Source organism: Athene cunicularia, unplaced genomic scaffold, assembly GCF_003259725.1.
Source record: "Athene cunicularia isolate RWA unplaced genomic scaffold, athCun1 SCF_18, whole genome shotgun sequence".
NCBI classification, from domain to species: Eukaryota; Metazoa; Chordata; class Aves; order Strigiformes; family Strigidae; genus Athene; species Athene cunicularia.
Window position 1 is genome coordinate 26,594 of NW_020799244.1, and position 23,518 is coordinate 50,111.

The following is a 23,518-nucleotide window of genomic DNA, read 5'->3' on the forward strand; positions in this document are numbered from 1 at the left end:
ATCAAATATAACAAGAGTTGGGGGTTTCTGGTCAGTAACAAGGCTGGGATAGAAGGAGAGAGAGCGGAGGAATGAGATGTTACTAAAGCTGTAGGAAGACCCACTTGGGAGGAGAAAGGCTCCTGGTTGGTTCAAAACACACTGGCTGAGAAAATCCTGGATGGAAAGGAAAGAGTAATTTTCTACATGTTTAGCTCAACAAACCTTTCCCCCAAAGAATCTACTGGCAATTCATAATGCTGGATTTGTAGCTAAGTTCCCACTCCCCAGACACACCAGATCAATTCACAGAGGGGGTTTGACACGTGCCACAGAGGGGCAGAGCTCCCTGCTGATCCATCCTGGCACTCGGACTGCTCGGTGTGTGTCAGCTCTGTCCCAGGGAGGAAACATGTCTCGCATGAAGGGGACAAAGAGGTGATGCAGGAACAGCAAGGCTCAAAGTAAATGACAAGGCACAGGTCCTAAATAGAGGATGAAAACTCTAGAGAACAGTGAAATTTGGTGATGAGGCTTCAGCAGCCTTTGTCACAGGTCTCAAAGAAAATCCTTCTATATCCTTTGAGATTTAATGTCTTCCCTTTGATGGGAAACCCAAACAAAGCTGAGGAGCTGGATACTGCCCTTAGAAAGGGGGACAAATCAGTCTTTTGGGAAGAAACCTTTAAGGTAAGAAGTATGATGAAATGTCTGAATTTGACTCCAGACCTACAATCTCCTGCTTGGTGACTGGAGACCCATTCCAATGCTGCAGAAAACATCGTGGTGCAAAGGCTTAACTCAGCTTCAAGCTATCAAGGGCCCAGGGGGTGAGGAGAACGTATTCTTAGTCTCTCTCTAACCACGCAGAGGTCTAGAAGAAGAGTCACCATGAGAGACTGATAGCTCAGCAGTGCCAGAGAAGGGCCATGGGTTGGCGTGAGTTGGGCATGTCCCACCACACAGCAATAGCTGGACTGTGTTGCTTATATGATTGCTCTGCTCAAAGTAGCAGCAGTGATTAAAGGGTACATAGGAAAAATAGGTTGAACAATTCGAAGCAAAAAAGATCTAAGCACACCGTCTTGTAGAGGCAGAAGAACATTTTTCTCTTCTGGTCAAAATAAATATGTGTGTCTGATTGATGGTGGGAGTCTCTGATGATTGGCTCCAGCAAGGTCAGATGGATGGATGGTTAAACTCTATTGATCTCACCTTCATGAGACCTGATGTTTGATTCCCTTGCTGTAGACTGGGTGAGTTTGATCTGATAATTTAGAATCCTAACAATGCTTAACGTGGACCAGAAATAATATCTGATATGCTGCCCTTCTGCCAGGTTCTTAATGAGCAACTTGAGGTGTTAGTAGCTTGGAGACCATCTTCATTTCCAGCTCTGCCACGGAGAATCACATGGTGTCTGCTGAGGGACCCACAGAAAGTACATTTCTGCTTAATTAACATACAGAGCAGAAAAGGGAGCTGCCACAATGTCCCCAGTGCTAACGAGCCAGTGAAGGGGCTACGCCAAACCCTTCGGAGCAGAGGCCACTATCCTGCCAGATGCTCAGGACTCTCAACTGCTCCCGACTCCACAGAGTTGGGTGACTTGGCATCCCCTGGAAGAACAAGTACCTGCAGGCTCACGTCCAAAGCCAGTTTAGGTGGAGACGAGGTAATTAGAAGCTGAAAACTGATTCAGCATTCACATTTCCAAAAACTTAAGTTGGTTCTAAAAAAAGAAAAGAGTAAAGATAGACAGGCAAATGGCCAGCAAGTGGCCCCAGAAGAATTAATTCCACACAGGCTTTGCTGTAACATGCTTGCTTCACTCTTATTATAAAATATATGCATTGTTCTATCATGAAAATTAGATTTTAATTCTAGCTTGCAATTAAACCCTAATGTAATTTACCAGGAGATGACAGGGGCCTCCAGGTTGAGCTTACAGCTCTGCTCTCCTCCTTCCCTGCCCACCTCCCTCCACCTGCTTTTGTGGGCTTTCCTCTGCATTTTAGGGTCTGTTCTGGCAGGTGCCGTGCATCGAGAAGGGCCACACAAAAGACTGGTTGTTACTCGGTAAGATCTGGCTGTGAGCAGGTCTTCTCCCCCAAGCTCTCCTCATCGCCACAGCTAATCTCCACTTCCCAGTAGGTTGTCTCCTCTGAGCCAGATCCCAATTCCCTAAACAAACCTGTTTATCAATGATCTCTATTATTTGTAACGGCAGCACTTCAACATACAATGGTTAACTTTGCTGGGTTTCCTAGGGCATTATGGAAAAAACATTTGCTGCTGTAATTGAAATTGCCCAGACTAGACTTTTGACTAAGCAGAGAGGCCACAGCGGGAGGAACTGCTAGAAATGTGTTTATAAATGTGCTCCAGCATGACTGCACGACTGCTCTTGGGCTTGGAAACCACAGCCCAGCGCTGGCTGGCCCTGCTTCCCAGGATGTTCAGACAAGTGCTCCCACCAACACCTACAGCTGCACCCACAGCTGCAGCAGAATCTGCCCTTTTCCTGTAAGACACTAAATAGCTGTTTGGGGAATGTGATGTGCAGTTTAACAGATGAAAACTCACTTCACCAGTGTGGTGTTCGCCTTAGGCTGCAAAGGTCTGAGAAAGCAGCTTTCCAAGAGCAGCCTTCCTTCCCAGGGGAACCAGTATGGGGGCTACAGCAAAGCAGCAGCAAGAGACTGGGGCAGCAGCACATGGTTCTGGTGGCAATGCCTGTGTAGGTTCTTAGTGTAAAATAACAACACATGGGGTTGGCAGGGAAGAAAAATCATATATCTGCTTGTCCCAGTGCCTAGGTATGGGTTTATAGCTCCAGAAATAAAGCAGGACTCTAGGTTATGGACAATGCAGGAAATGTTGGTAGCATCTCACAGCCCCAGCTTGGCTGGAGAATGTTGTCTCCTTCCCAGTGTCAAACTGGTGATCACTTATTCCCTGAGCACCTAAGCCTGACCATGGCTGGGAGGTGTTACTCCCCAAGGGAAAGTTGAAAGCAATTTGTCAGATCACAAGCAAACAGCCTTGGTCTTTGCAAAGACAAACAGGAGACGAGGAAGGAGAAGAGCTTCAAGGAGAGAGCAAAGGGGCACATAACTCATCTGGCTCACGCGGCTGTCCATCAGGAAGGACCAGTGGTACTGGACAAGAAGCGGGCTGCAGTTGGTCATCTCGATGTAACGCACACCTTTGGTGTCATTCAAGATGCAGCCAAAGTCCAGGGCCGTGGGCTGGATATGGAGATTTGGGAAGCAGACTTCTCCCTGAATGGTGACCTGCTCCTCATGAAGATGCTCCAGAAACTATCTTCAGAACTTTCTCCACTACCCGGGTACACAAATCTTCTTCATAAGCAGGGTTAAATCTGATGGAGAGATGAAGTTCCTCCCCTGTGTCCAGCTTCATGGGCTGCAAGGATATGAAGAGCATTAATCACCAGTGTGATGAATTCCCAAGGTCTGGCAGCACAAAATGTGGAAATGTTCCAACGTGTGACCCCAGCATAGGCTTCTCAGTTCATCCTGCATTTTCTTTACAGTATATGCCTGACTGCAAGCCCCGCCACGCTCTGTCTGAGACCATCTCAGGCTCATCTCACTGTGCTCTGCATCAATCCATGAGGAAAATATTCTACTGCTGAATTCAGGACCCACAGGAGCGATGTGCTAAATACACAACTAAATCACCATTTGGCACACCAGGGCCTTTTGCCCAAGTTCTAGAGGAACTCCTTTGCCCTCACAGCACAAGCAGCATGGCACTGCAGCCTCACCCCTGCAGGGGCTAGTCACTGGCACAGCACAGAAGTGGTGGACGTGCCTACAAGTGTTTAGCAGAGCCCATGTCCAACACCTTCCACCAACAACAGGGCAGGGGCCAGGCAGCGGCTGGAGGAGCCTCCTCAGCCTTCCTGAAGGCAGGGCTGCCCCTGAAGAAAGTCAGCTGCTCTGGAGGGTATCAGAATAGCTGCTGGAGAGCTCGATGCCTTCCAAGAGACACCATTATACACGGCTTGCCCAGGCCTAGCTGCCTGCTCCCCTCTCCTCACGTCTTAGAGCCAGGATGTATTTCCCCATTTCAGATGATATTTTGTTTCCTTCAGCAGCTGGTTTCAAATCTGACTTAGTTCAGGACAGTCTACTGCTGAGTCTAAAGAATAAACTTCACTACTAGAGGACCTCCCAACAGAAACATACCACCACACCCCCCCTCTTCAAACCTCACAGCGGGAAGGCCCACGGCTGCTCACCTGAGCGTCTGCAGAGAGGGGCTGCCGCTCCGCGTCACAGATTAAGAAGGGCTGCTCTAAGGCCAGGACGATGCTGAGTGGCAGGGCAGAGGTGTTTCTTAAAGAAAGAGGCTGGTGCTGCAGAGTTAGGACATCACCGGGTTTCTACAGAAACAGGACACAAGGGAAAAAAGCAACGTGAAGTGGCCATGGAACTCCTTCCCTTTCTGATGTATTTCAAGTTTTTCAACCCCAAAAGTGCATACACCTCTATTTACTATTTTTATTAGTTTCTACCCTTCTAGGTGGTTTTTCCTCTATCAGATCCTTTCATGTTTAGAAACCACAGCATCCCCTGGGGACAGGGAAACACTCTGGCACACAGAGGAGGGAATAGGACCCCGAGAGGAGGCAGCTGCATGAACAAGATCAACAGCAGAAAGTGAACCCAGAGCACTTGCCTCCGTTTTGTATCCTCTCTCAAGAAGAATGGCACAAGATGATTTTCACTCACATACAGTCTTCTTACAACCTTATCAGCTCTAGTAGCCTCATAAGAGCAGTGATGCTGGTCAGAGGAGAAAAGCAAGCAGGATTTGGCCCATAGTGGGGAGCCTGCAGCAGCCTAAGGTTGGCTTTGAGCATCTACAGGCACATACAGCCAGTGAGAAACCTCAACAGTCGGGCCACAACGCGTGTCCTGCTGCCCCTGCTCCAGTGACAAGCTGTCTGTAGCCTCAAAGCTCGGCTCTGCCTAAGCTATTTCTTCCTGTTTCTGCATTGCTCTGGGCTTCCTGCATGGTTTATATAAACTGGACAGTGTTTGGGCAACTGGTTCTGGATGTATTGATATCAAACAGCTGCAGTGTGATAACACTCAATGAATCTGAGCGCATGGTATCAAGCAGACCACAGGCAGACAACAGGGATAGCTGAAAAGCTTCTAATTAAAACTGAACTGTCCACTCACAGGATTTTGTGCTTCTCTGGAAGCCTGGGAACCAGAGGAGAGAACTGAAAACACAGAAACTAAATAATGAAATATCTTCTCTTTTTCAGACACCTCATGAGAAAGGTGATGCAGGAGTCAGGATCCAGAGGCTAAGGGGCACCTGCTTTGCGCTGGTGTTATCATCACGGCAGCTGAAGGATGTCTGCGGGTCCTTTGAAGAAGGTGAAGCTTGGGGAATTGCAAAGAGCTACCATCCATGCCAAGAGCAGAGAAGGCAAACAGACAAAATGACAGGTTTTTCTCATCAGCCTGAGGAGCTGACAGGAATCTCAGTTCTTCTCAGCTTCCCTACAGAATCAGTGTTCAGACATCACCGTGCCTTGGAGGATCCCCAGAAGCCTTCCTTCACCCCGAGTACAGGAACTGGTATCTCTCTAGAAGCAGCCATGATCCCCCTTGGTAGAGGAACTGTTATCTCAGTTTTACTTGGGTGAAGTTAAAAACCAGTCCCATCTCTAAAAACACCCTCACTTACTTTACGAAGCCCCTCAGGAAGGGTGAGGAGGGGGTTTAGCATCGCTCATCTGCAGCACTCTGCTCGCCCACCTGCAGCCTCAGCACATGAGGTGGCTGTGCAAAGCCCACGCTGTTCTCGTGGGTCCCACACATCTCTCCCTGTGCCCTTTGCTCAGCAGCTCAACTCTGTCTCCACATCAAGAGGGCAGAATACAGCTGGTGGGACTGCTCCCGATCTCAGAGGACCGAAACATTTATCTGTGTTAATGGCCAAATCTTGGTCCTGCTCAGCTCAATAGTCAAAGCCCCAGGGACTTGGAGAAGCCATTTAACTTCCTCCTTCGAACACAAGCACATGCCCCACCAGGCTTTCAGTCACCAGCCATGCTCTTCAATGCCAGGATGAAATCCAGAGACTTACCTTCTGCACCCGGAAAGTGATTTCTCTGGAGGACATTTGCAGGATGGGAGCAATGAACTCGCCGGTACATCCACTTCCATTATCGGAGCCTTCTCTGCCTTGCTCCCCATGACAGCGTGGCACAGCAGCCACTCCTTCACCACCTGCACGGAGGAGTCACCCGTCACCTGGTGGGGCCCAGCAGGTTGTCCCCAAAACGCACTGCGTTTGCTACCCACCCAACCACAGACCCTATTACCACCATCAGGTTACAGCCACTGGGCTCCTCAACAGCCCCCTTTTCTTTTTATGCTGCATCCCATTTATTCTGCTCTCAAACATCCGTAATGCCACACCCCACTATCCACAAAAAGCCCTCGTGAGTCATGTGCTGCCTACCATTGTAATAGTCCCTGCCCCAAATTATTACTGTTTTGATTCGTCCCACTGCCAAGCATAATACTTACAGAAAGCTGTAGGAACTGATTAAAAAAAAAAAAAATTCAATTATATTAAGGGAAACAGGTGATAGAAGGGCCAATGCTAGCAAACCCTCCCTTGGAAGCTTAGTGGACAAGATCCATGGGAAAAACCCAAACAGGCAGACTGCCTTCAGGTAAAGTGGGGGCCACTCATTCCTAGCAGGTACTGTGCCCTCCTAGAGCTGGCTTTAAAAGAAACCTCCCCAGGAAAGAGATGTCTTGCAGTTCCCATGAAAACCCTCTGCTTAAGCTGGATGCTCTTTATCTTAAGACTTTTTCCTGATTTCTCATGGTTTCAGTTCCCTAAATTCCTCCTTTCATTTCTCACTCTTCCTTCTGATACAACACCACAACCCAACTCCTCCTCAGAGCCTATAGACTCAAAACTATCTGTGTTGCATGTGCGATGCAGGGAGTTGGGCTTCTGACTGACCTTAAGAGCATTAAGTTCTCAATTTTCGAGGAAGGTGGAAAGCCCACTCCCAGGGTCTTGGCTTTGACTGCAGGAGCCAGGTAGCCACAGCTCAGCTCACAGATCCCCTTTCAGCTTTCCAGGCAAGACAGCCTCTCCAGCACCCTGATCACTTTATTTTCTTTCTGGTACCTTTCCCCCACTTCAGCAAAACCTTTGGGCTCCAAACTGCACAGGGACAGTCCCATCACAGTCAACTAGGGGAGTCATCAAGTATTCCTCAAGCTACCTACCAAGGCAGCCCTTTAAAACACCTTTCAAAACACAACTATCAGCAGGAACTTGATGCAGATTTATTCCACATTCGCCTAAACATCTGTGCCCCGCAGTCTTGGAGAGAGGGAATGCACAGCAGGGTTAGCTGGCAGCTTCTCTGCAGAGTAGGATTTCCCCTGGAAAGAAGGTTCCAGGGAGGAGAACACCCCATGACCCTGCTGAAATCTCCCACTCTGAGCTGCCATCCAAGGGTGCTGCGAGACCTGGCTGCCCTTGGGACCCCAGGACTGCCTGAGAGACTGGGGTGAGCCGTTATGAAAATACTGACAGAGTCAAGCTGTCAGTTATAATGATCCCTACAAACAGTTTCCCATGTGGATGAACATCACCCAGTCACTACAGCTGACACACTGTGTTCATTTTTCTGCTCCAGGACTCAGTGCTAGACAAGCCCTCTGCCCACGCCTGTCTACAGAGGAAAAATGATGCTACTCCCAGACACCCTCTTCCTTCACAGGTGTTGTGTTTTACTCACTGCTTCCCCCAAATAAATTACTTTGCACTTTGTTATTTGCTTTCTGCCTGTGCTCCTAGTCTAAATGTAACTTATTTTCTTTGCCCTTCCTTTCTGCCTCAGCACATGACACCTTGTAACCTGCCATTTGCCCCTGAAGTAGCAATATCTCCTTCAGTCCGTGTTTTGGTATCAGCAGGTTGGGTTTACAGTGGCCATGGAAACATGAAAAAGCCTTAGGAACTGACGGTGGCCAGCAAGAAAAGCAGCTGGTGCTGCCATGGTAACTTGTGGTGTTAGAACAGTTTCTTGAAAGCACGTGTTCCTGATCAGGAAGGCTCAGCCCTTGGGGGGGACCTCACCTGCGCAGTGCTGGAGAAGCATTCCAGCACCATCTCTGTAGTTTTGCCTGGCATCAGCTCCACCCTTGGTGGTTGAACCTTAAATCCAGGGCGGGCAGGTCTGGGACTTTGGGAGGAACCTTGGCCCTTGCTGCTGCTGACAGCAGGGACACGATGACGCTGGCGAAACGAGCCAAAACCTGCTGTGGACCAGTAGAGCCGATGGGTGCACCGTCCTTTGTTTGTTATCTTAAAGTGGTAACAGCAGGTATCCAGGCTGGAAGGGAAAAAGAGATGGAAAATGTCACGGGAGCTGCTATCTCACGGTCACCCATTGGTCACCCAGCTTCAGCACCCTGATGGCGTTACCTGACTGCACACTCAGCAATAAAAGCACCTCCACAAAGGCTGACCTCGCTCAAAGCTTCAGCAAAAGCCAGACCTTTCTTGCCCCTAAGTTTATCAGCATCTAGCAGCTGCTCTGTTGGTGTACAGCAAGGAAGAGCTGCATGAAGATCATCATCTCAGCTGCTGCAGACAGAGCATCACCAGCCTAGAGACCCTCCGGTGACCTGGGCACCCCTTGCCTCGCTGGCGGGGCCCCTGCCCTGGGACCCCCCATTCCTTAGGGAGCATCCAACCTCATCACCCCCAACATATCGTCCTTTGCCTGAACAGTGCAGCTGGTGCTGTGGTTTAGGAATATAAATGCAATGTGAGAACATAGGATCAATAGAAGTTTCCCCAAATCAAACATGGCAGCAAGACCAGGTCTGGCTGCTGAGGGGTTGGAGCAACGACGAGAGATGAATAACTAGAGCTAGATATAGACCACAATGAATACTCAATGGAAATGGATTTCTTCATGTAAAGAAACACTAACTGCAGGCTTGTCTGGAGTAATTATTATACCCTCTATAAATCTGAGCATGACCAGGACATGAATTGTTCCTGGAACAGTTACTGTTTTTTTGAAAAGGACAGAACACACGGCTTACAAAATGCATGTCTGCCACAGCAGCTAAATGCACAGACCTGAGAGTATAGAACAAACCGTCCTTTGAAACAGACTGTTAAAACATGATGCGTACAAGCTTAGTGTGAAATGGTTTCTGTGGTGTGGACAGCACAGATGAAAGCCTGGAGAAGCTCTGGGTGGATGCAGAATTTGTGGCTCTGGGAAAACCCAACTCATCTGAGATGTTACCCGGGCCCCGTCTCAGCTCACCTGGCAGTAGCTCTGCAGCCAACAGCAAAGGCAACAACTCCAGAGTCTGCAGAGCAAGACGTGAAGGGGAGCAGAAGACCATGACACAAATCACAATGACATTGCCCACTCTGTTGGGTAGCCAACTTGTGGCTGCACGGAGCACAGCACACGCTGGACAAGCACCAACCTCCTTGCAATGTCCCTGCAAATGTGGGTGGCTTCTGCATGCATATTTAACCCCCCAAAATCTGTCCTAAAGAGGAGGATCAACCTGCTCTTTCTACCCCCAGATTTAGGGACTGGACCACTATGACACTCTTCAGCCAGGGAAAGGAACAGGAACCTCACAAAGACTATTCTCGTCCCAAGAGGTGTCCAACACAAGGCAGGCAGCACTTTGAAAGAGCTTATTTTTCTCCCATTTACAGGAACAGGCCTGGTCAGACAGAGGCGTTAGGACCAGTGAATCCCCTCCTTTGAGCTAAGCTCTTTAATTAACACTTTCCATTTATCCCACCCAAACATAGTGGACTTCTCCTCCTCTCCCTTCCAGAGCTGGTCCAGAGCCACCCTTGCCTGCCCGCGCCTCAGGCTCCACTGTGGCAGTGATGCCGAGGAAAGCCGGTGGGAGAGACGAGGGAAAAGCGGCTACGTCTGATGAAGAGCAGCCCGGCAGGGGAGAGGGGGAAGGTGAGCAAATGAGGGATGACACGGGGCAAAGAAATTCTGCTGCTGCTCCAGGACTGCTGGGCAGAGGGCAAACAAAACAGAACCATTAGTTTAGTCAAGGACCTGCTAACAAGCTACCACCAAGGTGTTCCGCTTGTTGCAAGATGATACTCCACAGGGAAGGGAAAACAAGCAACATTATTGCAAAGGGAAATATGTTTATACTTGTAATGTAGCATCTTCCACCCAGAGGCTTCCAGAACCTGCTGTTTTCCTCCAAATCTCTTTTTGTTCAAGTGAGGAAATATATGTATTATAACTAAAGACAAGTCAGTGACAATTTAACAAGTGGTTTCCATTTTGGTGGCTTTTGAGGGTATCTAACAACTTTCAAATGGCCATAGAAGTTTTCTAAAGGAAGCCCTGTGGCTTCAGGAAAACAAGAGCCAGGACCTTGAGCGCTGAAGAACAACCAGCCTGAAGGACTACAGCAAAACTGCTCCTTTCTGAGCCCACGGCAGAAGCTATCCTACCTGAATTGGGGTCCCAAGTTGAGCTCTGGAGCAAAGGGTTAGTCGGTGACAATCGTGGTGCCAATGCCAACAGCCCGGACGGGGATCATGTAGGTGTGGCTGTTCTCTATGAACAGGTTCACCTCATCCTTGAATTTCTCAGTGTTATCCAAGCTTGCTATGACAGCCACAGACACCTCTGTCTCAGAGGGAATCACTCCTTCACTGGGTTCAATCCTCCAGCACGAGCATTCACGAGCCTGTAAAACAAGCCAAATACTTAGCATGGAAACCATGGGCCCCGGGCTCTTGTGGGGTGCAGGAAAAGGAAGGACTGGAGATGTGAGGAGAAAAACCAGAGAGGCTCCATTTCTCTAAATCCAAGCTGGAAACAGCAACTGTGCAGGAGCTTCTACAACCTGTATTTTACCTTCCTTTGACAGACTCACTTCATTAACCCAGTGTTGCCCAAACCAAGAAACTATGACTGAGGAATAACGACAGGCTGTCTCGATGGAGCCAGACTTTGAATTTCCCAGGGTGAGCCATGGCCAACGGCCCACTCCAGAGGAGCAGGAATGGCATCGTGTCCTCATTCTTTCTGCTAGCATTTGGTGTGGGTCCAAGGGGCAGCATGGGGCAACACAGTGCACCACTGAACAGGAGACCTGCCGGGACCAAAAGGATCTGCCAGGCCAGACTCACTCAGATTTCCAGGTCAGCTTCTGCCTACATGGATCCAGGCTGTGTCCCAGAGACAAGGAATCTCTTGGAGACACGCTAAAAATTTCCCCCACTTTGAAGACCACGATCTAACTTCTATAGCGTCCCTGCTACTCACTTATCCTTGAACGCTCCAGAACACAACCCAGTAGCCCTGTGCACTGGATAGACAAAAACAGTGGCTATTTTTGTCCCCGCAGGAGCTTGCACAGAGTCCCTGAGTGTTGGGCAAGGGTGGAGAACAATCACTTATACAAGAAGTTCAATGCTGAGATCATTAGCTTCTCCCAGGACAGATTTCCACTGCGAATAAGAGCTGCCAGAATTTGGATATAAGACACCACTGTGCATCTGAGAGGTGGATGGATGGATGGATGGATGGATGGATGGGATGGATGCCCTAAGGGATGACTGAGGAGCCACCACACTCCGTTCTCTTGATGCAACTTAAAGCTAGTTAATTAAGTGATCTGGTCATTCTGGCCTTGCACTAGTGAAGGAGGAAGCATAACTCAGTATTAAAAATGCAGCTGTACTTTACCAAGCCACAGCTCTAGTGAGAGAGCATTCACACCTTTGTCAGCTGACCCATTGCTCCTCATGGTGGCTGCACATGAAGGGGAAATAAAACCCCATCCCACATCAGTTGTGCACAGAGCCTTGTCCCAGGTGTTTCAGCAGTCCTGAGGTGGGGGACTCCGCATTCTTCATTTTGAAGCTACTCTTTATCCAGTGGCAGAAGAGAGCCCCAGACCGCCCTGAGCCCCAGCAGGAGGTGGAGGTCAGGGCATGAGGCTGGCTAGATGCTCCCACCAACCATCAAGCCACCTGGTACCTCAGCACGAGCATCTCCTCGGCAAAAGCACAGATCGGGACTACTTTGGTTTAGCCTCTGCCCCAGAACAGCATCAAGGGGATGTTTTATGAAATCAAAAGGCAGAGCCTCTAAAAAAAGGTAGCGTGGCACTCACTGCCGCTGACAACAGAGCCTAACTTGTCAAGCTTGGTTCAGCCAATAGCAGACTGCTGAGTCAGCTAATGAAGCTTGTCTCCATTTCTGTCTCTGGGCCATAGCTCAGCCCTCCAGGTCCCACCTGCGCTTCCTTGCTGGGCTGGGGAGATCAAGGCCACCTGGTTTGATAACCAAACTCCTCCTGCTTTTCCTTTGGGAAAAGCACCCGGCTGAGTCACTCTTGCTTCTAGGAGCATAATTGTCTTGAAGATTCTATCCTTCTTTAATTCAGTTAACCAACAGGTGCAGCATGATACGGCAAGCTTTGTTTGCCTAGACAAGCAGGATAACAATTTCTTCCGTTACTGAAAACCAGCAATTCTGAAAGGGCATGAACTCATATAAGATACCTTACGTGACAAAAACCAAACTCCCCCCTGTGGCCAGGTTTCAGGCACCTTTTCCAAGGTCTCCTCCACACCTCTGCTCCCCTTTCTAAGAGCCACATGCTCTGGACTTAAGCCTGATGGACCTAAGCCTGTGTGACACTGGGAGGGACTTCCACCTTCCTCACGTTTTGGAACAATCCGTCACCAGGGGGCAAGACTGACGCTCCTGGCCATGACCCCTGCTCATGACTGATGCCATGTGTTTCCAGGCACAGGTGGCTATAATAAATGGTTCCCTCCAGCTCTGGCAAGACCAAACTGGGTGGAAATCAGCAAATTGGTACCGCCGTATTAGCAAAACGTGGCCTTTAAAACCTAAACTAATGGTTTAAGCCTAAAGGTGAGCTTTTGGAGCACCATGAGGCTCTGGTGAGACAGCTCTGGAAAGAGTTAAGCCTGTGCATCTTATCTTCAAAAGTTCTGCTCACCTTGGAAGAGACCACATATTCATGGCCAGTGTTGCCCATATCCTGGAAAGTTAATTTAACACTCATTTCTAAATAACATTGCAGATATCATTTGAAGGGCACAGCACTGTTATCCACAAAAAAAAAGCATCTTGGCTTGCTCAGATAATGTGCTTTTCTCCCATAGAGCAAGAAGAAATCTTGACTTGACAGGAACAGCAATTTGCATGTGATGGTTAATACCACCACCAAGGTGGCACCATGGCCATCTGCATTACAGCATATTCCTTTCCTGTTTTGAACAAGATACCAAACTTTTACTTGCCCTGTTGCTGTCCCTTAATTTAATCTCGTTCGGTTTGTTGAGCTGCCAGTCGGCGTGCTGTAACATTGCTGATCCAGTGCTGCTGTGAAAATTTCAATCATAGCTCCTTCCTTTGAGCAGGGACCATGATCTATAAGCTTAACTGCAAACTGCCACGGTTTCGAGATCAGCCATCAAATGGGAGGACAGGGAAATCACAGCTCACCATCCTGCAGCAATCTCCAAGCAGGAAATCAAAGCAGCAGCTTTTCTGTCTTAGAGAACATAAGACTTGGGCTCAGCGGCACAACTGGATGCAGGATGCCCAAGTCACCCACCAGCAAGGCTAAGGGACAGCCTCTGCTCTCAGAGGTACATGTGCAGTTCACCCTGGCACCCGACTGCATCTCAAATTTTATCTCCCAAATTACTCAGTCATCTCTTCTTCCCATCAATAAATGGCCAGGCACCCTAAGGGAGCAGCAAAGGGCAAAACTTGAACTGAGGCAGCAAAGCAGCACCAAAGGAGGCAGCTGCTGGGGGCAGGGGAGCAGCTGGAGCACACCTCGCCTGCCGCAGTGCTGCTCCCTTGGCAGCTCAGCATCAGGGGGATGAAGAGTCTGAAGAGCCCTTCCTGAAACGACTGATCGAGCAGGTTCTCAGGACCTGCTTCCTTGAACTCCTCCATGAGAGCAGCAGCTGCCCTGAGAAGTCAAGATGCTCACGGTGGGGTAAGTCAAGCCTGTGGGATCAGCAGGGGGGACTACGGAGCAGCAGAGCCCACCCTTACTGCAAGGAAAGAAACCATCCCTGATACACCTGCTATTATGGTTCTATTTATTGATTAGCCACAATATTTGCAGAGATTGCAGGGAAGCAGGATAGGATTTATTGCCCAGCCCCACGCCTTAGGGCCCTGAGGCAATGCAGAGGCAGATAGACCCTGCGAGCCCCCCGGGACACACAGGCTGCCTGGGGAGGGAGGGCAGGCGTGAGGCCAGACAGCAGTGCCGGAGCAGCTCTGCGGGTCAGGGCCTGCTATGAGCTCGCAAATCCCGTCATTCACACACCAGCACCACCCACCCCAGTTGGCTTGCTCTCTGCAGAGATGGAAAGCAGGTTTTCCTTGTGGAATCAAAGCAAGCTGCCCTGGGAATCCCCCACTTTGAGGCTTCATTTATCCCCCAAACAACTGGAAAAGCCGACTGAGGGAAATTCAGCCCTGTCCTTGGCCCAGGATGCTGAGCCTGTCACACACTGCCTGATGCTCCATCCACAACACCAAGTCCACAGTGCCAGGCCTGGGCTAAGCAGCCCAGTCTGACCCACCTGGCATGGGGAAGAACAAACCTCCTCTGAACCCTGTTTTCAAGCCCCTCACAGATCCCCCCTCCAGTGGGGAGCACACCCCACCCAGCCTCAGCACACGAGCCTGTGCTGGCTGCATCAGCCCTGCTCCCCCTGCCAGGGAGCAACCCACCCTCCCTGGGCTGTGCAGCTTCTCACCCTATGCAGCCTCCGTGAATTCAAGAGCCTTTCTCTGCAGCCAGTCTCCAGAGGTGCTCTGCAACGTGACGGACTCCACTGTAGGTACGCCACCCTTACACGTATATTCTTGTGCAACAACCCAGCTGGTTTGACCCGCAGGAGGTGTGAAACTCACCCCACTGTGAGCAGTTTGAAGCCAGACCTCACACCCTAGTCTCTATCATTAACAGCAGCTGGACACAAAGCAAATACAGATCTAAAAGGGAAACCATGCAAAAACCCATGCCCTTTCAGGAACAAAGGGCCACATCATTCTCTTGGTCTCAGAGCTCCAAACACATGACTCTTAGAGCTAAATACCTTCCAGAAAATAAAGGGAGAACTTTCAACACTGATCCAGACTCATTACTGCTCAAACATCTATGCCAATTTTCTGTTTTACTCAGGGGTCCCCCAGCTAAAACTGCCCCCAGACCAGGCTCCTCTTGCTGCATTGTGATGGAATACATTGCTTTCTCAATCATCTAGTGATATGCAAATGTTGCATATAAAAATCAAGTCACAGGTTGCTTGTCAGTCATTTTTGTTGGTAAACAGCCCCACAGATACTTACCATTGTTGCCCTGAAGGATGCAGGGATGACACTCTGATTGGAGAGGTGGAGAGTTCAAGAAGCATCTTGTAGAACTTGGATACTGCCAAAATTTATTTTGCTTGGATGCACGTAGACAACTGGTCCTTCTCCAGTGCTCACTAGATGGAATTTCTGCTCCAGAAAGCAGGTAGGAAAGATCAATAAAAAGAAGAGAGGAAGTTTAAAATGATTAAACATCTCTAAGGGTACTCCTAGACTGGGGGATAATAATGACTGTTTGAAGTTTTCAGGGTTGTGAAACTGAAACAGAGGGCCTGGAGCAAGTGTGGGACCTGGACTGAAGCCACAAGTTCCTGTTATTGGGGCATAAAGAAAACCTGTTTCCCATGCTTGCTTTGCCACACCTCCTCCACACTGGTAACTCTCCTTCCTCTACCTTGTGCCTGCTCCCACTCCTTTTACTGCTCAGTCTTGCCCCAGACCACCTCCCTGACTCCTGCTGCTGCACAGCACACTGGGACAGTGGCTTTAGTCCCAAAGCTACACCTGTGAAAGCCAGCACCAGTCAGAGGCAAAGCAGGCCCTTTAGAGTAGAGATCACAGAAGTTAGTTGCTCTGATTTGCACTTACGTCTATTCCTGGTATTATACGGATAATCGGCATTAATTATTAATTACATCATTCAAGCAGTATTTTTTTCTTTTGACAGTCTGAGACCCAAAAGCTCTTGGCAAAGGGCTCTTGGCAAAGAGCTATGCCGATTGTTTCTCAGACGTGATGGGCCTGACTTTCAGCACGGCCTCTTACACAGCGCTTGCGTTAGCAGGATTCAGGGATGTCCCTGTGTGCTCCTGAACAAAATGCCTAATGAAGCACCAGATCTGTTCATCTAACAGCACAGCAGAGTACGAGACCCAGGGGTTGTTCTGGGCTTCAGACTGGCCTTCTTATCCCATCTGACCCAGCCATAATTAAATGCTGTGTCAGACACTTAGATTACCACCTGGGATGATACCATCCTTCCTCTACTCTAGGTGAAGGGAGCAGCTGCAAGTATACTTGAGATTTCAAGACCTCCTGACCTTGTTAATGGATAGAAACCAGTAAACTAGGATGTTTAGTTTTAACGTTAACCATCACTTGTGTTTCACTAGCTTTTATTTTTCCTGTATTTTACTGCAATGTACACCATTTCACTTATACTCTTTTCCTAACTACCCTCTGACATCTTACTCACTTGTAAAACATCTTGAAATCTGTACCTCCTTGTCTAGTGGAGATAAAACAGGTCTTGGACAGCCTGGTAAACTCCCCAAGTACATCCCTGATAACAGGGACCTAAAAATGCAAGACAAGCACCTGAGAAGATGCCAGTGTCAGAAAACTGACTGGGAGCCAGTTTAAACCAACCCCCTTGGGACAAACAGGAGCCGAAGGACAGGTGAGGTAACTCCATGACCATGCACTGACAGGGGAGACCTCAAGTTCAGCCAGCAGGCAGTGTGAGAAAGACGATGTGGACCATCAGGGGGGAGAAGACCCTCAGTCTATTTTTACTATGCATGCTCAGACTACGTAAATGAATTCTGTAGCCAGAGAGCTTTGCTAGTAGCTACGGCACTTGTGGTGGAGTGATCCCTAGAGCTGCCCAGCGCTGTGAATAAAGAATCCCTGCTGAACAGTCATAATTCTGACTGTGAAGCTCTTTGTTTCACAGGCATTAGCTCTTGCATATGCCACAAACCCCTTCCTTCCTTGTCCACACCAGCATGTATTACAAGTTCTTGTTTTCCCGGGAAGGATCCCCAGAGTTAGCAACCCTGCCTGAGGCTTCACACCCCACCAAGAGGAGTCACACAAAGGCCCATGTCCCCTGGAACTCACCAGAGGGGATGCTTCACTCCCAAACACTGCAACACAAGCAACAGTGTCCTGCTCTCCTGTCACCTGGGCCTCCAGTGTCAACGGGACCTCCACCGAGCTGCGAGGCTGGACAATCCCCCACGGCACGGGGCTGGAGTACCACACAGAAGCGTCCTCCTTGTGTTCCTGTAAGGGGCTGAGTCAAATGTAACACAGGAGTGACCTTGGAGGAAACTTTGAACTCCTCAACATCTACCACAATGGCAATTCACACACATTTTCAAAAACCTCAAGGAAAAAGCAGAAATGTACAAAAAAAGATGCAAGACTTGTATGGGCTTAGCATCCTCAGGGGGTCCAAAAGCTGCTGTATCCACAAACACCCACTCCTGTGCTGGCAGCCTCCTTGCAGAAGCTTTTCACAACCCTCTAAGTTCTCCTGCATGAAAGCACCCCAAAAACTAGAATATAAACTGCTTCCTAAAAAGTTTAAACTGATTCCTGAAGTTTATATTCAGGTAGGTTCCTGTTTAACTGCTTCCGGAAGCTTATATTCAGGTAGCTTCCCTTTCTCAGCAACCTTTAGGTTTCAAAATAAACCAGCAAGGCCTTATCCAAAACTCGTTTCTTTCCCTAATAAACCCTTGATAACATCGGAGGCCACGAGGCAGATGCAATGCCAAACCTGAGGAAGAACCCTGTAGCAGCCTGGAAGATCGCTGTCGTTCACAAGGGTCAGCATCTGCTGGTAAGGGAATTTTAGAAAGCACCGTCCAAACATCATGACAGGGTTGAGCACTCGCAGCGCAGGAACCACGCATCTAGGCAAACAGATGACCAAAAGGGAATTAGAGATACGAGAGAATGTGGAGTTTGTTTACTCCCCAAGTAGTGTGAAACAGAGCATAACACATTTGTCACTTAATACCCCAATAAATGGCCTTTAACTGCTTCTGACTCCACCACCCCCTGTAAAGGTGGGGCAAACCCTGGGACTCAGCCTCGCAGAGGCTGCCAGGTGCCCAGGCAGTGCATGGTGCCCTGTGCCAGAGCTGCCTGATCAGCTCTGCCCGCTCTTTGCCCCAGGAGGCTTGCAAGGACCCTCCCAACAGTCCCAGCAAGGCGTGAGCTCTGGGGGAGGCTTCCCCCCGAGTGCTCACGAAGGCTCAAAGGGCATAAGACCCTAGTGTTTCAGTGAAGACTCCCTCCTCTCCCACACCGCTGTTGCCCTGCCTGAGAACTCAGCCCTTTGCCTAGTGATGGAGGGCAAGAGCCACCCCCTGCCTCAGGCAGTGGGGGATCACCCTCTCCCAGCTCCTGCACCCCACAGGCTCCATGCACTCTCTGTCCCCATTTGCACTTGTTTTACAAAACTGCAGCCCAGGCACTGACTGGATGACTCTGCCTGGGAGAGGGAACTCATCCCTCTTGGAATTAAACTGACACCCACCGCAGCACAACAGGGTTGAATCTGGCTGCAGCAAGAACAACTTTTGGCTTAAGTCTGAGAACATTAATGCTCAAAAGAACCAGAGGGAAGCAGAGAAACCTGAGCTCACCTTCCACATCAAGGACTATTTTCCCCTTCATAAGATCTTGCTTTGAACTTCCTCTTACCAGTCCTGCCATAAGCCCCTTTCCCATTCCCATCAGCCTTCATTAAGTGACCCAGACACCAGCTCTCAGCAGGCTGCTCACTGAGGCCCAAATGGATGTTGTATTTTGGTTGCAAGCCAGCACAAGTCCACCACTTGCAGGAAGAAGGAAAGATGGCCCCTTGGAAATTTATTACACCTCAAGCACCAAAACCCAGGCCAATAATGAATATCATTACTCTTCCCTTTAGAAAAAGGCTCAGGGCCATGCCTGTCCGTGGAGTGCAGGTGCTGCTTTCAGAACACTGCCCATCTCACATCTAGCTGGGCAGAACTACCTCATTAAGCAACACTTGTCACTGGGAGATGGAGCCAGCAAACCACGTGCAAGGCAGTGTGGTGCTGGATGCAAGAGGAGAGACGACGAGCTGCAAGGAAAGCGCCAATACCTGGCTGTGAGAAGCAGTGCCGACACCGCCCTGCCAACACCGCACACGTCCACCAACGGAGCCAGCTCGTATCTCTGCAGAGTGTTGGAACACAGGGTGACCTGGTGGAAGAGAAGAGCATCGAACACTTCATCACTCCCAAAAGCCATCGTCCACCTGTGCTGTCCTCTGGTTCTCGTTCCACAGGCAGGAAAGGGAGGATTTTGCCCTAACTCTTCTGCTGGTGCATGTGCAGAGCACAGTTGCTAGGAGTAACAAAAGTCTTCTGACAAATCTGCTTTGTTAAATACACCTTGTGCTTACCAGGGCACATGTAAGCAGGATTAGATTAATGCTCTACTCCCCACTGTATTAAAATTAAAGGACTAATTTTTAATCTCAACTACAACAGCATAAATTCAGAGGCAGTCTGTTGAATTCAACAGATTCAGCTTTATACTGGGAAGCTGAGGGCAAAATGCAGCCCAGCAGGTGCTGTGCAGTTCCTGTCTGCCAGAGATTTTTCAGTCCCCACTGGAGATCACCACAGTGAATACAACTCATTCTGCTCACCAGGAGAGGACAAATAAGACTCGGAAGAAAAGCAAAGTGCTTTATACAATGACATCTCTCTTTTTAACAGCCACTTTCTGTCCTTATCCTTCCTTTGCCCACTTTAAAACAAAGAAACTGCTCCAAGCAGCTCTCAAAAACAGATGAATGGCTTCTGCACTGGACCGTATGGGACATGATCTTCAGCTTGCAATTCTGGGAACAAAGCAGTGGTCCTTTAGAAAAGCCCCAGAGTAACCCAGCTAACAAAAGCCCAACACCAGTGCAGATATCCTACCCACATTATGCTCAGACCTAGCGGTGCTAAAGCCCTCCCATCTCTCAGTGAAGCTCCAGCTCCACCCACTGAGCACGTACAGCCGGACTCTTCCCATACCTGGATATCCAGGAATCCCAGGGGGCGGATGGTCCCTCTGCGGGGATTTATGCAGAATTATCTTGGCCTGAGGTGACATTGGGCTCCCTTTCTCCGGAGTAGGTAAGTGTTGTCTGTCATGTGAGCAAAACTGCTGACACTGGGCTCTCCCAGGCCGTCCCCAGGAATGCGAAGGTTGAAGGTCAGGGGCACCAAGGAGGTGTTAGTGAGGCAAAACGACAAGGTGTGAGGAAAGCCTAGGAAAATGACACAAATAAGAATTTATGCACCAACTGTCCCGTGATTCCTGGTGTGAAAAGCCTGTTATGATAAAACTGGGCTTGGAGTTTAGCTCTTTTCAATCTGAAGTACAGCTAACTGAGAAGTTACGCAAGGAATTAACTGTCACTTAAGCTTCCTTTTACGCTGATCACAGAGATTCCTTCCTTGGAAATAGCCACTCCTGGTGATGCTGAACACCAGAAGTTTCTCTCTCTCTACCTGTGAGGAGCTCTCTCACTGGCCCCCAAACCTGCACCAATTAGTTCTCACTTACAAGTGTCCATCCAGACAGACCATTTATTCTGAAAATTCAATGCCCTGTTGACTCTGCGAACACTCCCACAGTTTTCAGTATATAAAAGCAGGGTATTGTCATCGAGGAGAAGCTACAGTAAAAGGAAGGAAGGATGAAACTGGGAACAACAGCATGATGCAAAGCACTAATGCAGTTTCTCTAGGCAGGACCCTTAAGGCATCTTCTGTCTGGGGCTACCAGACTGAGCATGTGACAACTCACAGCCTCGCACTGGAGGCAAACCTGATGCTTGCTCAGAAATCAGCAGGAGCCATGTTCCACCCCACCTAACAAACGGGACATGGCTTCCACACTGCACACTGCCCCACAAAGGTCAGCATCACTTGAGCTGTGATACTCGCCTTCCCTCATGGAAAACCAGTGACACAGCCACACCTGGTGGGGTGTTTTGCAGAGACAGGACATCAGCTCACAGCCTGCTCTGGCCTGGACATCTGGCTTGGCTGGCCAGCTCTGCGAGAAGGAGACATCTCCCGTGGCCTGCTCACCAAGCGTCGTTTGAATACAGACGGGGAGGAAAACCAACTGCAGCCACAGTGTGGGGGTTCTCCATGTCCAACAACAGTGACCACTGCCCACCTCCAGCAGTTACTCCAGCAGGGAGGCAGGAGGGGCACAAAAAGGACAAACACAGACTTCACAGTTCCAAACGAGACCAAAGTTGGCAGATTCAGGTCAACAGTCAGCAGCACAGTTAAAAGAAGCAAAAATACAATACCTGCCTTCAGCGGAAAAGCCCTTATTAATGAAATTACATTAGGGAGGACGAATCTCCTATTACATCTCCACATTTCTGTCTGGTGTGTTTCTCGTTGTTTTATTCAAAAGGAAATAAAGAAGTGGCAGAGTGGTGATGGAGGGAGGGGAGAAGCGGCTCAGGAAAGGTAATGAGTCTTCTTTAAAAGTCCATGAACAGCACGAAAACACAGAGGCATCCTGGGCACAGAATGATAATGGCCCTGCAATTAATCCACAATTGATTTCACATTTAACAGTAGATCATCTCAGTAAAAAGCCTTTTGTGAGAGTGAGATGGAGAACCAGAAGCTGCATTTCAACAGAGGCGCTCCTGGATGCTCAGCCACTGGCTCTGTCAGCAGAGCTGGGCCTGTGGTGGGGAAGGAGGAGCCCACGGTCCGAGGACATCAGTGCCTGATTCAGAGCTACTGCTTGGGCATGTTACCTGGTGGGTGACAACGAGGGGGCCTCACAGCATTAATTAACATCTGGCACTAAAGGTCAGACGGGTAAATGGTATCCTTGCCCTGCAACAGGAACATTTACCCAGAGCAGCTACAGGCCAGTACGTGGCTTAAACTCCCTTCTGCTGCACTCCCATCCCCTGGGCCCTCTGGGACAAGGACTTTCACGGTCATTCTGCTTCCAAGGATTGGGAGATTGGGGCTGAACAGACTACAAGAACATCAAAAAATACTGACTTTCTGTCCCTTTGGTCCTATTGATCTCATGATGGCACAAGACTGCCTAAGCAACCAGCAGCCCTGGCTTTAACACCCTGAAGGCTGCTATGAAGGATCACAAGTGACAGATGATCTTATGTTAAAGTGCTCCGTTTTGGTAATTCACCGAGCTCTCAACCTGTGGACCAAGCCCAGGGCACACTCACCGATGGAGACATCACCAAAGTGGAGGGCAGGGACGTCGAAATGAAGTCGGTCCAATGACGCGGCCCCTGCAAGGACAAAGGCAGAGATGTTGGCTCAGTTAGAGAGAATGGCAAAGCGCTCAGCTTTCCTTACCGCTCGGGTGTGTAAAAGCTGCTCTCAGAACCACGGTGGGTTTCAAATCAACCTGTCACCCCTGTGCTCAGCACAGCACCCATGGGGACAGCAGGCAGCCAAAGCAAAGTGGTCAGCACCCGACAGCTGCTGCTGAGGCTCAGGGCACCACAGCAGGGTGTGCCCCCATGCTGCTGCTGGTCCCAGGAAGGTCCTGGAACAAGTGATGGCTATGTGCCTCAGTTTCCCCACCTGTGATGTGATGGACAGAGGTGTCCACACAAAAGGGGAGTCACTGTAATGAGCCTTCCCAGCCACGGGTTCCCTGCTTTGGTATTTCCTAGCTGGAACTGGTGTTTCCATGGAGTATATGAACACCTTTCTCAGAAGACCTGATCCACACAATTATTACACATGCAGGACTTTGAGACATGAATCCAGGGGAGCCCCAAACATCCATTGAGAAGAGCAGCAACAGTTCTACGCAGAGGACAGTTGAATCTTAGAGGGAAGTGTCAGCTTGTCACCAGCGCACCAGCTGACACACCCAAGGGCACCACCTCGCCCGTCCCTCAACTCAGCAGACAGGCTCCAAACTCCAAAACTCACTCATATCCACTGAAATCAGTACTCGAAGCTGCACAACAAACATTAATTGACTTCATGGTTGATGACAATCAATGCCAGCTCTGCCTTAGTTAAAAATCAAGGGCCACAGTGAACAGTGCCTTCTCATTTTATTCACAGGACTGCCACTGTCATTATCCACAGGTTCTGCACATGAACAGACCCCAGCAGCACTTTCCCTCCAAACACAAAGCCAACGTAATTCTTTCTCTACTGAGCTCAACAGACCTATTCACTACTCTTCTCTTGCAAAGTAATAACCTTTCTGTTCTTTTTTATCCATTTCCCTCATTTTATTGGTAAAGTTGAC

At 49.3% G+C, this 23,518-nt stretch overlaps 1 pseudogene; it reads right to left on the reverse strand.

The window, feature by feature from the left end:
• LOC113490618 overlaps positions 1-23,518 on the reverse strand; it is a 71,778-nt pseudogene that overhangs the window by 20,747 nt on the left and 27,513 nt on the right.